The 15,646-nt window shown below is 35.8% G+C and overlaps 1 long non-coding RNA gene across 1 annotated transcript; it reads right to left on the bottom strand.

Annotated features, from left to right (window-relative positions):
- Positions 1-880: 880 nt before the first annotated feature.
- On the bottom strand, positions 881-14,348 carry LOC139982282 (uncharacterized). The gene is made up of 3 exons (XR_011798099.1): positions 13,450-14,348; positions 3,249-3,392; positions 881-2,391 (listed from the first exon to the last, which is right to left on the bottom strand). It is a non-coding gene; the product is annotated as an uncharacterized lncRNA (long non-coding RNA).
- Positions 14,349-15,646: the final 1,298 nt, after the last annotated feature.

The following is a 15,646-nucleotide window of genomic DNA, read 5'->3' as shown; positions in this document are numbered from 1 at the left end:
GTTCTTTTCTATGTTTTTTCTCAACCTCACTGATTCCAAGATGCCATAACGACATACATAACTAGCTTATCTATTTAAATCTTACTTCAAATGGTGGCATAAAAGTCGAAAAATGTACAACTTTCAACTTTGTTTTTCGCGAAGATATTTTCCGTTGGGATCCAAATAAACCTCGCCCATATTATTAATATTTTAAAGTTACGAATGCCATTGGCCAATACGTCATACAACACCATGCTTGATTTGTGTAGATTGGCTATGGCAGTTGTACCAGGGACCTGTTAGAGTCCAGCTCGCTGGTTGTACCAAGTTACCAACTCGACGTTTGAATCTATTTTTAGCAACGGCTCATAACTAAACCTGCATCTCTAATTGGTTGGATTCAAACTAGTGGGTTGGGGGAACTGTATGAGATTAATATAAAATGTGGAATTTGTCAGTGGACACTTTTCTCATTATCTACAAATGTCCTTAATTACTCGCCAATTAACGCTTTTGACAGGGAAGAAACTTGGCTAATATCTTAGTTTGCTGTTTTGTGATTGATTTATGTAAAAAAACTTGATGAACTTGTCAAAAAGTGGAAAACGGCGACAAAACGAAAAATGCTGCTTTAAGATAAGGCCTTTTTGTGTGTAAGGGGTGTGTGAGTGTATAACCACATTGCCTAAATGAGGCTGTGGGAGTACCAATCCTAGGGAGGGGTAAGGGAGAGAAAGCCCAAAAAGATGAATGACCTTCCAGCTGCCTTTACTACATTTTACTGCATTACTACAAACATATGGTGGCTTCCACAGCAACTCTGGACCAGGTATGCTGTATTGGCCCAAAATATACCCGATCTCCAAAATGGTTACCTTTGGTCAAGGTTTTGAAACTGTTTTTATTACCACCTTCGAGGAAATGAACCTCACTGGGACATTCAGGCATCTTATTGGCAACAATTTGGAAAGTAAAGACCTCTAGTAACGTTCTTTTTAAATCTTCTAGCAATTATAGCATGCTAAATTGGGGCCAATACTACATAGCCTACCTTTAAAATATCCTGTAACCTACTCTGGATAAACACTATCAAATATGGAAGAAATGTTTTGTTTAAAGTATGAATATGGTCACTTTAACATAAAAACAAATGCAAGTGAAATAGTGGTAAGTTTTCCCTGCTCATGGTTATTGTAGTTGAACTCAATGTATAGAACTGTACAGATGCAATCGATGTGTTAAAAATAAAAACATGTTACAATACCGTACTGACTTACCTAACTTTAGAATAAGCAATACAAACAAAAGTAGGGCAGTGTTCCAAATACGGAATGCAGGAACATATACCCAAATAAGGCTAGGAGACGCCATGCCTCCGTTGTGGACATGTCTATGATAAGTATAGCAGCTTTACATCCAAACAAAACTTTGCCAAAACTTCAAAAGACCCTATAATGTCCCCTGCATTTCAAACATCTCCATCTGACACTGTCTCCATCTGCCACTGGGGTTATCATAAGAGCACTGAGTGAAACTGTGTTATCACTACTAGCTGCAAGTTAGAGTACATCTTCAACACTCCATGACATCACAATATATGCTATGTTAAATTGATCTCACATAATACAAAATAAAGACAATTTATTCTGTGCCAACAATAAATAACCTAAAATCAATGTCACATTAGAACTACTGGTATGACTGAACAAACTACGGTACGTAAACAGATCAGATATTGCTATCATGGAAAGCCAAATGGTGTACAATAAAGTATGCAGTGAAACCAATATTCAGTCATTTAGTTTATTAATATGACACAGTTGTAACTTTGATGACATGAATTATGTAGTTTATATCACACTATGAATGAACATGCAAATCAATGCTAAATACTACAGAAAGGAGTAAGATACATAACGCACTAAATGCAACAACCAATGTTTGACACCATTAAAAAGATACATTCTTATGATACATTGCACTAGCTTAGTGACTTTATTTTACTGAGACACCATGTTTGTTGTTATCCGTTATGGTACAGTTTTTTCAATTGTCTTGAAGGCTTGTGATATATACATTATGGATACTTGTTACTTCCATTGTCCACTCTTGTGTCCTTGATGTATGGTATTTAAACAAGCTGAGGAACTGCTTTGACATCAGCTATTTCAAAATTGTCCGTATCCATGTTAACAACGTTCACTATGCAAATCCGTAGCTCTCACTGGAGAACAAGAAATATGACAATCATCTTACATAAGTAGAGAAGCACACGTTTATTAATGTATTAATGAAACAATCGAACACAAACACTTCCAGTTCCAACCCTTACAGGTATATTTGCTTCCAAAACATCCATCATGCCATAACAATATGCTGTGCTGTTCCTCTAAAGGATGTACTGTACATCTGTAATGTGAAATGAAAAGGGTAAAAAAAAATATTTATGGCTTTTCTGAGGACAAAAGTGTTACAAAGATATACCTGTTGTTGTTGTTGAAGATTGAACTAAAATGATTTTCCAAGATATGATTCATTTGATTTTAATTGCAAAAGAGACATTCCAATAAGGCTCATAGCCAAGGTAACTGTGTTGGAGCCAGCACAAATGTTATGTTTGTTTATTCACTGAGATTGTAACTTGTACTCATTGTAATAACTAAAAATTATTGTTCAAATCTGGGAGAAAGTAGACCCCTAAATGATGCCCCTAACATGTTAAACTAGAAATATAGCTCACACTCAAAATTTGCCAAAAATGTCAATGTGTCGGCTGATATGAAACTATATGCACATAACAACCTGACTATATGACAACTGCAGTATAGGCAGTGACGAGCAACTATCTTTAAGCAGAGCAAGTATGTACAAATAATGCCACATCATCATGAAACATAAATAGAAAACATAAGAAAAGAATAAATGTGCAATTTTTGAACACAAACTGCTTCAGAGAGGTAGGTAGCACATTCTAAAAGATTGGTAAATGTCTTTATTTTTCAGAGATAAGGAAAAATACTACTGTTATCACTAACCTGTGGAGTTGAAACATTTTTGGGTCCTTCGCATTTACTGACCTCTAGTGGCTGTATTAGCACCATATTTGGCACTATATGTCTATGTCATTAAAATTACATAATACAATTTATGAATAAATGTGTCAAATGTTCTAAATCCGGTTAGTCATATTCAGTCCTACTGTAGTAGACTACAGACCTAGTTGAATTGTAGACTTAGTTGCAACATGGAATGGTTACAGTATGTACCTCAAAAAAATTACCAGTCTCCACTGGGGTACAGCTGCTGGAGTGCATTGCTGCATCAGCCTCTGAGGAACTGGTGTTGTCTTTTCTGGTGGATTAGTTTGGATACCAACCTCTCGAGTTTCTTAATTGGGCACACACCTTCAACTGAAAAAGACAAATAATACCGCAATGTGCAAAGTTAATACTATATCAGAATGCACACTGTACACATAGCAGGGATGTGCTCTGGAATATTTTAGTGCCAGGCAGATTATGTGGTAGTGTGATCCACATCATGGGAGAGTGATCTCTTAGGTTGGGTTCTCCCTCCCTACTGGAAAAATTGTGCACATGAAGTATGCTTAGGTGGTGTTATTTTTCCTATTCTGTGCCAAGTATTATCCCAGATTTTGGTTATTGTAAAATGTGTTAAATTATCATCAAAAACGTGCCGAGCGGAAAAGGTTAAAATACACTGGTGCTGAGCGGCATTCAGAACTGCTGGGTGCAACATAAATTACTGAATACCACATTTTGCCCATTACTAAATAGTCAACAATTCACATCAATTTTTGCAAACACAGAACAATTATTACACTACTAGTTACAGAACTTTGCTATTGGCAGCATCAATTCATCCTACTGCTTTATGATTTACAGTATAGTATAGTGTCAACTTTGCAAGGATTCAAGAATGGTTTATTTACTAATCTGGTGCAAAAACTAGTGATATGCAACAATTTCTATTAATTGTGTTATTTTTATGTTAGTAGTATACACCTGCAGTATTATAACTTATCTACTAATACCTTACATTCACTTAATGTCATAACGTTTGATGTTACAATGGCAATGTCCCAGTAGGCTTGTTCATACATTAATATGTCACCAAATTTCATCAGGGATGCATAATTGCTTTTTAACAATATAGCTAGACTTTGCTTATTTCCGAGACTTAAAATTACGGAATATTCTACAGAACTGCTGAACAATAAAGTTTTTAAAGACAACATAGAAACATGATGTGGTATATTATGGCCGACCATTCCAGTTCTCTCACAAATCAGTAGTATCACTTTCCTTTTGTATAATGTTTAGAACTGCATGATAAGATTATGTGTAGAGCTATGAAGCCTATGATGTTGTTATATTTTGGCAAATGTCTTTAATTTCTATATCATGATGAAATTATCAATTATTGTAAGACGGACTCAACGACCCCTGTATGGTGCGTTATGTGCGATGAATTGTGTTACTAAGGGGTCCATCAAAGCGCACTTTTGGTGTGTCATTACAACTACAATATGTGCATCAGTGCTCGTCAATGTGCCCATCATGGTCAGCAAACGATCTGTCAAAATGTTAATTTGGTGTATGTCAAAGACATACAATGATGTGTCAATTTCACTACGATGCAGGGGTGCATCAATGTTTATAATTAAGTAAAAATTAACCTATTCTAGGGGTCTGAGGGTGCGTCATACAATTGCTAGACATGTGCATTACTGGCATCTGCAATCCTAATAGTCAAAATAGATTAAAACATACTAAGGAGAAACAATAATTCACGCCTATTTTGGGTTAAACAGTCCATTAGAACGATCAATAATGTGTTAGTTCAACCAACACTGAGATTTGAGTAATCCACTAGACAATGTTTCTACTGCATTGTGCAATATGTGACTTAAATAGTACACACTATCACCATGGTAACCACAAAAATTATTGGAACAATAGAGAAGAATATAATGGACCCAGTACACTTTATAATAGATTAGTATTTTAGCATTACATCTTAGATTGAGTAGATTATAAGACTTATTGCAGAATACTGTACCATGTAACTAAATATCATGGTGTATCCTTTAAATTAAATGTGATAAATTTTATCGAACATAAAATGGTGGCATTCACAATTATTGGTGACATTGATTTGTTTATATTGTCCTCGGTTTTCTGATTAAACAAGGATGATACTGTAGCAAAATATCATGTTATGAATGCATCATTGTGTGAACAGTATCCTTCACTAATTCAACAAAGGAGCCTGTAGAGCTAGTGTAGCTTCTTTCTGAGAATTCAATTCAATTTCTTTATTCCAGTATAAAGTATAAAATTTATAAATAGGACACATAATAATGAAACATAAAAGACGTAAAAATGAACAAACATGAAAGCATGAACAGAAAAAAATAAGATGGAGGATTAGAAGTTTTAAATATTAAAAGGATTATAACAGAGATTCTAAGAACCCATTTGAATATAAATGGCTGCTCTGTAAATAAATGAGTTCTTAAAAAGCATAATTCTAAAAGTTGACAAGATGGTAGGATTACGTATATTGTACTTGCTGGTTCTATTGCACAGAGAGATCAACTCGGAGTGAAGTGAGTGATCTTTAGAACTATGTATATTCTTAGCTAGTCTTATGAATTCATTTTTAACAGCAGTGTTTACTTTACCAACCAGGCTTTCGTAGTCGAGATTAAATTGATTTGAGCAGTATTTCAATAAACTTCTGATTCTTTTCTTGTCCTTTTCAAGTAGAAGGTGATACCAGACAGGAACTGCATACACAATCACTGGCAGAATTAATGAGTTGAAAGCCTTATCTCTTACATTAGAATGAAAATAAGGAATAATGTATGCCAACGTTGATACAACATAATACACCTTAGACATCATTTTAGATATGTTTAGTAAAAGTTAACTTGGCGTCAATATCAACTCCTAAGCACAAAGTATGAGATACCCGCTCAACAAAGGAGCCTTGAACATAAGTTTTCTGATCCCTGGTCTGAATGAGACCTTGATGTTTAATGTTAATGTTTTCAAAAATTATTTCTTTAAATTTCTTAGGATTAAGCAAGAGGTTCTTCTGCTCACACAAATTGACCATATTATCAATACATGATTTATAGTATATATTTATAGTTAATTGAAATTTTACGGGATATAGCTGTATCATCAGCGTACTTAATTACATTACACCCCAGAAAAGAACGTATATCATCTGTGTATATTGTAAAAAGTAACGCAGATAGAGGACCTCCCTGGGGGACTCCCACTGTAATATTTGATTCCTCTGAATAACCTTTCTGTAGCTTGATTGTCGGGACCATCCTTGTAAAAAATTAGCCAACCGATGTATAAGCCATGGCCCCTCGATAAAACTACACAAACCTTGGATTAACCGATTTGGTAAAACCGTATTAAAAGCACTTGGAAAATCTAAAAATAAAACTTTAGTGTCTGTTGTGTCACTCTGATTTAAACCAGAAACAACACAATGTACGAGCTTGAGTATAGCATCTGTGCAGGACACGCCTTTTTTTTGTAGGCAAACTGGTTTTCATCACCGTGTGATGCGATGGCCTGCGTCAAGTATGGAAATAATAATTTTTGCATACATTTAAAACCAATGCTGGACATGTCAATTGGTCGTTTACAGATGTTGAAATAGAGATTTTAGGCACAGGTGATGTTTTAGCTTGCTTCCATAGGGACGGAATTGAATTCTCATTTAAAGTTACATTATCTAAATTAGTGAATATGCCAGCTAATTCTTTAGAGCAATACTTGCACACCCACCAATGAATTTGATCAAAACCAGACGCAATTTCTATCTTAACAAGTCCAAATTGTCTTTTTACATCTTTCTCTTGTATTACTGGTGGCTCAGTAGTTGATAGGTCTGGTAGTATAAGTGAAATATCTTTGCTCGAAGCATCAATAAAACGTCCAAAGTGTTGACTTAATTTTTGGCCAAGCTCATCATTAAACAAGTTTCTATGCTGGTCATCTGGTTTCCGTATTGATTTGTGTAGATCCCAGAGAGACTGTTTGTCTGTTGTTACCTTTTGGAAGTATTCATTCCTCCTCTTGAACACATATTTATTTATTTGCCTCTGTAGCCTGTTCCGTAGAGCAGTGTCTCCATCATCAATTGCTTCCCTTTTCACTTTCTCCAACTGCTTGATCTTATCATCGGCTGGCAATCTCTTCATAACTTCTGAGTGTGACATTGTCCTTTAAGGGATGCAGATATCAGTTGTAAAATTGATGTAAGATGATACTACTTGTGTCAATTCATCTAGGCTGTTGAGTTTACACTTCCATTTGGAAAACTTACTTAAATATCACTTTCCACTACAGTAACTAGGAAATGAGGTAGCCGCTACCGTTTTTTTTTTAAGTTACTACCAAGTTGGGGATATTAGGCAATACTCTAATTCGGGATAGAAGAGTTTATGTGTACTTTTTTTCTTTGCAAGTGAAGAATCATTCACAGCTATAGTGGCTATGCGGATTGACAAGCAAGTGAAGCAAAGTTAAAACCCTAGCCTATGCATATTAGACTTTAAAAAGTAAAAAGAACCCAATGCCTTAGAAACTTAATTCATCTTGAAGTTGCTCAGCAGATTCGAGGTTATTTCACCATTTAAGAACCCATGCTCAGACAAAAATGAAATGGCTACACATATTAGTAGTCTATAACTGAGAATGACCATGCAGGCAGATATGCAGTAAATTTTCAAGTTGTCAGACTAATTTATTTGTTGCAAGGAACTCCATAATTGTGCTGGTAAACTAACGGTGCATGGTGCATCGTTGTATAAATCTGGGCCTGGAGCTAGGCTACAGTAGTTCTACTTTTGCTCTGCTCATGAGAAGTTGCATTTGTTTCAAGTTTTTTTTTTCTTGTGGGGAGATCTACTTACCAATCCATGTCCATATTACAGTGATGTAGGCTAAGGCCAATTCATATTTGCAAAGCTACCGAATCATAAACCAAACACATATGATACCACAGACTTCCATACTGATAATGCTTACTAGGCGAATATAAGTAGAAAGCATATATAACACATGTTCGGCCTTGGCTAGACTACAGTAAGTACAACAGCCTGCACTGCAGAAACATGGACACTGCGGAGTTCGGACACCTAAGCCTTAAAGCACCCAAAACAATATCTCATGGTATAAATCACCTGAAAATATACTTGATATGGTTGGGTCATTTTGGAGAGAAAATAACTGTAGCTTCTCAGTTTTTCGTGCAATTGGCTCTTGCTCTTGTTGTCATGGAGAAATCGTGTATTTCTTAGGGGTGTCCGAACTTCGCAGTGTTCCAAACTTCGCAGTGTTCCAAACTTCGCAATACTGACTATACTACTACAGTACTAGCCTATGGCTCTCGGTGTATTAGTTGCCTTATTTTGTCGGCCTAGCCACTCCTAAGTAGGCCTAGCGTCGATCTATTGAATAATATAACAAGGAAGCCTAGAGTAGACCAAACACTTCGGCCGGTAAACAGTACACTGTAGCCTAAATAGTAAATACATAACGTTAGTCGTTAGCATAATGTGCTGCCTACCTTCTCGTATGATCTGCCATGCCAGTAAATGCTCCGCGAAGGTAGCATTGGTTATTTTGTCGATCCCCGATCTCTGTTCCAGTAGACCGTTCTGGAGACCCAGTCCACGTAGCAACAGCTCAAGTACACTTTTCATGCCTGCAATTCTCTGTCCCTTTTTCTCTTACTGCTTTTGGTATCGGGACCAGCAATAAAGCAACCTGTGCCTTCAACCTAAACAGCGCGGCGACCACAATACACACGTTACGTGTGTTATGCTAACACTGCATGAAACTGTGCAATACATTACGTACACTTGCATACAAGATATACACTGTACAATGGCAGTATATTACATGTACCGTATCACGTGATCAAGTCAGAAAGTGGAGTAACGGTGTACCAGCGAAACCTATGAAATTGGCCCGCCTTCTAAAAATTTCTAGCTGAGAGAATGCCTTTAAGCATGATACGGTTCAGTAGTCAAGGTATCAAGGTAAAGCGTTAACGGTCTTGACTACGGCTTTCTCGTTACTGATTACACACATATGTACAGTATGTTGTGTAACACGTTCAGCGGATAGCTTTACACCTTACCATTGTCCCACGTATTCTGTTTGCTATCACTCTCTTGAAAATCAAAAACATTTAGAAAATTAATGTTGTAGTATTTTCACTTATTTCTATTTTCCAGCATGACTCCATTAACATTATACATATATTGAGACTGTTTTCATGGTTTGTAGGGACAACCAATAACTGTTTGGATTTATTAAATATCCCGTCTGTTAAGTAGGTGTTTATCAACGGTGTACCGTGTGTTTATTGTATGATAAAGCACGAAATGGGGTACAATGAAAGCGATGCATAAGGCGGTATGCACAGTGCATCCAGCGATAGGGTTGTAACCCCGTTCGATCATCTACAAAAAAAAAAACTAAAGAAACATTATCTTTTCATCTCAGAACGACACAATTTAATGAAAAATTGTAGAAATTATCCAGCAATTGTCTCGAAAGGGTACCACGTTGAAACTTTCTGACTACACTACGCTTCAACTAAAGGTGGCGCTTCGCTTACATAGTGTCATGATGGAAATTAGCCCACCCACTCAAAATGACATCAATAAGGCCCTGTTATATACGCACATATAAAACAGCACTTTGTAAAATGTGGATGATACATCTATTCGAAGTTCCTCAAATGCCTTCTAATGAATCTACCCAGGCTATGGCCCTGGAATACTTTTTGTTTATAAATGTTTATGTTTCTGATCAAGTAAAATGTGCCCAGATACCCACTAGTTCTTTTCGAATGTTGTTATGATACCATATGTGTGCACATTGTAGACATCTGTATTAACAAGATGATTTTATTCTTGTGTGCAAAGTTTAAATTGTTTCCGTTTGTGGTTAAGTCTCAATTTTATTGACACCCGGATGTATAACAGATATAAAGTCCTTCTTCATTAAGGTAAGATATGATAAGTCTAATCATTTGTCAGATGTGACTAAAATATATTTATACACGACATATCACTTCAGGGACCAAACAGAAAAAAAAAACTTGACGTCCCTGAGCTCCCCCTGAGGCGCCGTCTGGGATTCGCCCCTGGACCCAAACATTGACCTATGGCCTGTCTCTGGACCCCATCCGAGGTTTTGCCCCACGGCGCTCGCCATATGCGATACGCGCACACTCCGTCAGTTGTATACATGTTCAGTCATTCATGTGCCCACCCCTTACATTTTTCAATTAAGATTGACGCCCCTGCAATTTTGCAGTGCGTCGAATTCATGGCAAACCTCGATAACCTCAGTTCATCTAAAAGACCTATTAACAGTTTTTTTTTTTTTTCCACCAGCCATTACAATATACAAATTTATTTCGTGTAAAAACCATTATCATGTTCTGTTTCAGTCGCAAACGTATGATTTTTTCTTGGTTTATTTTTTTTGGTTTTATGAGTTATTTCCTCGGTCCTGCTTTGATAGAAGAGCCATGATTTGTTCCATCTACTGTTCTCTCACGCGTGTATCTGATATCAACAGACTGACCAACTCAACACATAATGCTACTTTACAATGCAATTACGCTGCGATGTTGGGGAAAGGTTTCCACGTAACGAAGGATCGTCCGTATTGCTCCCGCGTGGACTTACCTAGTTTCCTATATTAGGGTATTATACCACAACAAAACCCCCCCAAAAAAAGCTTTGGTCTTTGCTGCCTATTATTTAGCGAAAAAAGAAAAATGATCGTCTTGAAAACTGTATTATTGTTGTGTCTGATTTATAAACTAGAAGTGTTTACTCCCTGCTTTGTATCCCCAAATAAGCTCATTATTGAATGAACCATGGTTAAAACATAACATTTGATGTATTTATTTACGATAAAGTTGATGTAGTACAGCATTCCTACAAAATCTGATCGACAGAGTTTGATACATGAAATATGGTTTGAGGACAGCGAGCAGGGAGGAGATCAAAACTTACGTTTTCAATACATGTAGGAAAAAAGTATCTGAAGCACAATTTACAGACTGACAACAACATTTTCTCCTCACTTCATGTTGATGTCATCAATGATGTAACAGCACGGTCATGAGAAGTAACAGTCTCCCGTTGCCTAATATTGTGCCAAACTACATTATGACATATAGATAACATCATATTATAAACATTTATTAACAAATGTCATTCCAACATGCAAAAACAGAGGGAAAGTGCGGCCTGAATGCTGAACAATGCACGTGTCACTGAGTAAGCGGTCTCTCCTACCCATGGATATATCAAATTGTATATTTGTAACGTCGTGTTCACGTATGTTGATGTGTGTGGTATAAATCGACAAACCATCGGCAAAGCATGAAATATGACTTAAACGGAAAAAGAGGTAGTTTAAGTTCAAAGAGAAATATCAACGTTGAGGAAAACAAAACCTGTTCACACGAATAGAAATGATGATATATCTTCTTTATATGTTTCTAAGCTTTAGCGACATGATGTATTTACTGTAAAACTGTTACCTGTAGTTCATTATGATTATGTTACAAATAAAATACTACAGGAGTTTTGTTCAATATTTAAGGTAGGTTAACTATTGAAAATCTAAATCATCAATAACCAGTGCTATATGTATTTAAAATCAGGTAAATATATCTGGTTCCTTTGTATTTACAGCTGAAAAAAAAGTACTCCCCACAACGTTTAATGTACAGTTTAAGGGGACATTTCTGAAAAGAAATTATGTGAAGTATTTTAAGATTTTGACTTGGTGAACCAAGGAGCTGCCATTTAGCAGTATGTTATTGCCAGGCATTTAAAACTGCTACTGCCCCTTTTAGTGCATAATGGTGAAACATATACAATACACAGGAAGCATAGGGGCACATTCAACCCCAGACCCCGATTTATTTTTCTTAAAATTTATAACACAATACCAGACATACCAGACCAGACCATATGTCATGATGTGGTTGGTCTCTAGCAATAACTGCATCAGAGGTCACCAACCAATTGATATGTATGAACGTAAAGTCATACTACTCACTGGCAAATTAAGGCACGGATAGAGGTCCCTTAACTGAAATACACATTTCTAAAAAGGGTTAGGGAAAAAGGTCGCCCCTCACAGAACTCGGGTTACCCTTGGCATCAACATATTTTACCATATAATATTTTAAGTCAACCAGTAAGTAATTACAATGTACGTGATTGTTTCTTACGTTTACTTATATTATGTAAAGGGAATAGTGTTTGTTCATAACAATTGATAAAGATGTGTGATTTCACTTTTTGTTTCGTTACGAATTGTAACATTTTTAGGAAAATTGATCTCTATGAGTTATAATCAATTAAATGGTGAGTAAAACAATCAATCAAGTTCAACATCATCATTACAAATACAAGTGTAATGCCAATTGGTGTGTACCAGGACGAGTACAAACTAATTGGCAAGAGTACTTGTACTTCATATTGTATACTGTTGTATATCTTAGAGTTTGAGTGCAAGTATACATTCACGAGGACGAATACGTATATATGCTAGAATTGGAGTACCATCGCGAACTTACTACACGTTTGGCTTATACGACCGTTTAACAGAGAGATATGTGCATTAAACAGGGGTGTCGTGGTCGAACGCAGGGAGACAATTACTCCCTAGTTTAGTGAAAAGGGTTCTCAATGAAAAATGACAAAATTAGACAGTTGAAGTTTTGATCATCGACACAGTTTGTTAACATATAGTATGTTGTACACAGGGAATAGTAAGTATGCACATGTTGTGGTTTTCAAAATGATGTAATACATTAGCGGGAGTTAGCTGTTGTGAAATCACGACAGAAGACCTGTGTATTGATGTGCAGACAGAAAGCAACACATATATTATACATAAAATTACATCGAAATTATACTGTGAAGGTGAACTTTAGCATTACTATAACTCTTTCATTTTGTCAAGACACCGTATAATACGTATTCTACGATATTGTGACAAAGACTTTATAGAATGTACGTTCTTTCATTTGTATACTTTCTTCATTTGCTGTATATGAATAGGTCAGTGCTCGTATACACTCAAACACATTCAGGCGACGAATATATTGTATTAAAGACTCAAGTCTAGTTTAACGGAAGCTTGGCGCTCATTCTGCAATGATACCAATAGTATTACTTATAGTAATGGCCCTAGTTGTCAACACTAGCAGTCGGCGGCGAACAGACTCAAATTTCTAAGTGTCGGTCCTAATTTTAATGTTTATGAGCTGAAGCATAATTTTTAGCGCATTTTCGAATATGAAAGAAATGTAGCTTACAGTACTGATAAACGGAACTTATTCAACAAATTGAACTTCTGTACTTACCTATTGTTGGATTGTGTCATCTCAAACGGGATCCGATCTATTTTGAATGGTACCTCCGCTAAGTGCGATAATGACGTCACATCATCGTTCGTACCTTAAAAAAAACATGTTACTTAAGAGAGTTATTCAATTATAGATTTATCTTGACATGGTATGGCAATTTACCTAAGAGATGGTGCGTTGTGGTATATTAATATTCTCTTCTTTCTAGAATTACATTTACATGTCATGGGTTATTCTTCTAAGGTTTTAATTGCTCGTACCAGACTAAATAATTGAACAGAATACGGTAGGTATATGGACGATCATAGAATATTTTATAATATTGTTCTGAATATGTTTCCAGAAAGAAAACGTTTTAGAGTAGACTCAATTCTTGTAATCTTATTGTAAAGTATATATGTCATTTATATATTTCAATCTCACTTAAGTGTGCATTATTACTATACATGACCATATGCTTAGTTTTATCATAATTCTTGACAGCTTATTAACAGCGAACATTATTTCAATGTTGTCAATTCTAGACAAAAATAATGTTTTTGCGATGGTACGCCAATATTCTCTAAATGATAATAATATTGTAACGAACACTGAAAGTTATGATTAAAACGGGGATCTAGCCATAACTTTCTCTCCGCTTTCCCAGTGTCTAAAATATTCCCGGCCCTTTCCTATAACTAATTTAAAATATATTCTATTTCTACAGAAAACAACAGCTCCTTGTGAATTTGAAGACATAATAAAAAGGTAAATGATAGATATAACAGTGGATCCATTGGTACAACAGTATAGCACAGTCGCTAGAAAAAAAAAAAAACTAAAATGACCTACTGTAATGCTTGCTTTGGCATATTATCAGTTACCATCATTGTTTTTCATTTCTGCCTCCATGTGAAAGAACTAACATCAAAGTACAGATGGTGTTAAAAATAATGATTGAAGCTGATATAAACCATTTAACCATTTTTCTACTTGTTCAATTCAGATTCAGTGTGCTAAACTGGCTTCTTTTCCAGTTCAACGTCTAAACAGTCATGATATAGACATTTGCAAGTGCCGTGAGAGGTCAGGACCTCAATATCAAATGGTGAATAAGATATGTCAATTGAAAACTTCTATGTATCAGAGGGTTTTGAAAGTGACGAATTTAGTGTGTAAGTCAGTGGTACGATTAATTGTGGTACGACACCTATAAATATAGTTCATGGACTTGGGTATACCACCGAATATTCCAGAGAACTAAAAGTACATGTTTTCAAGAGATGTGCATTGGTATCTCGTAGAGAGAAATGTCAATTTGCGTAGAATATGATGGACACTCTTGTCGAAAGCCTTAAAGAGGTCAAAGAAAACACCGAGAGTAGTTTCTTGAAACTATGTTTAGTAGCGTATATCTTGTTAATTGTGTTAGTCCACTAAATTCAGGGGTTAGCTGTTTGCTGTAAAAGTTCAACAGTACTGTAAGAAACGCTATTTATATGATGACTTAAAAAAAACAGCTTCATTCTAGTTTAATTATTGTGTAACAACAAAATAACATTTGACATTGTATGTTTCTGTATATATATTGTCGAAGAAATAAACAGGAGGAAAAAAGAAAAAAAAAATATTATTATTATTATTATTGTCTACTGAGGAATTCCTTATTCAGGGACCGTCTGAACAGTTGTGTCATTAGTTTGTAATGTTTGAGGTTCCGTTTACTATGAGGGTAAAGTGTATTTTATTTAGGAAGTTTTACCATTGTTTTTCAATTATTTCTTTCCACTGTGATTATATGCGAAATGAAGACTGAGATAAGAATGAGTTAGAACAAGAAATTTGTTGCTGTACACCTAAAGGCAAATCTATTCGCTATCACTCTCTCCAACTTTACAGGATCCTGACCACCCTGTTACTCTTTCATTGAGATAATACTCAGTTTGTGGGTTATTATATCATCCAAAATGAAGAACAGCACATTTGTTAACGTTGAAACCCATCTGATTTTTCTGACTCCATTCATAGTTTGTACAAATCCTGTTGCAATATCCTTTTTCTAATTATGTGCACCGCTTTAGTGTTGTCTGCATTGTCTGCATATACCTGTATAGTGTTTGTCGAACGAACGCACCTTGACTGTCACCGGCATTTGTTAGACCGGGTCTCAACCGTTTTTAATTGCTTGACTTTGTTGGTTGGATGATTGATACAT

The sequence above is a fragment of the Apostichopus japonicus genome, chromosome 16 (assembly GCF_037975245.1).
Source record: "Apostichopus japonicus isolate 1M-3 chromosome 16, ASM3797524v1, whole genome shotgun sequence".
Taxonomy (NCBI): domain Eukaryota; kingdom Metazoa; phylum Echinodermata; class Holothuroidea; order Aspidochirotida; family Stichopodidae; genus Apostichopus; species Apostichopus japonicus.
Note: the sequence above shows the minus strand (reverse complement) of the source record. Positions and strands in the feature narration are given on the sequence as shown.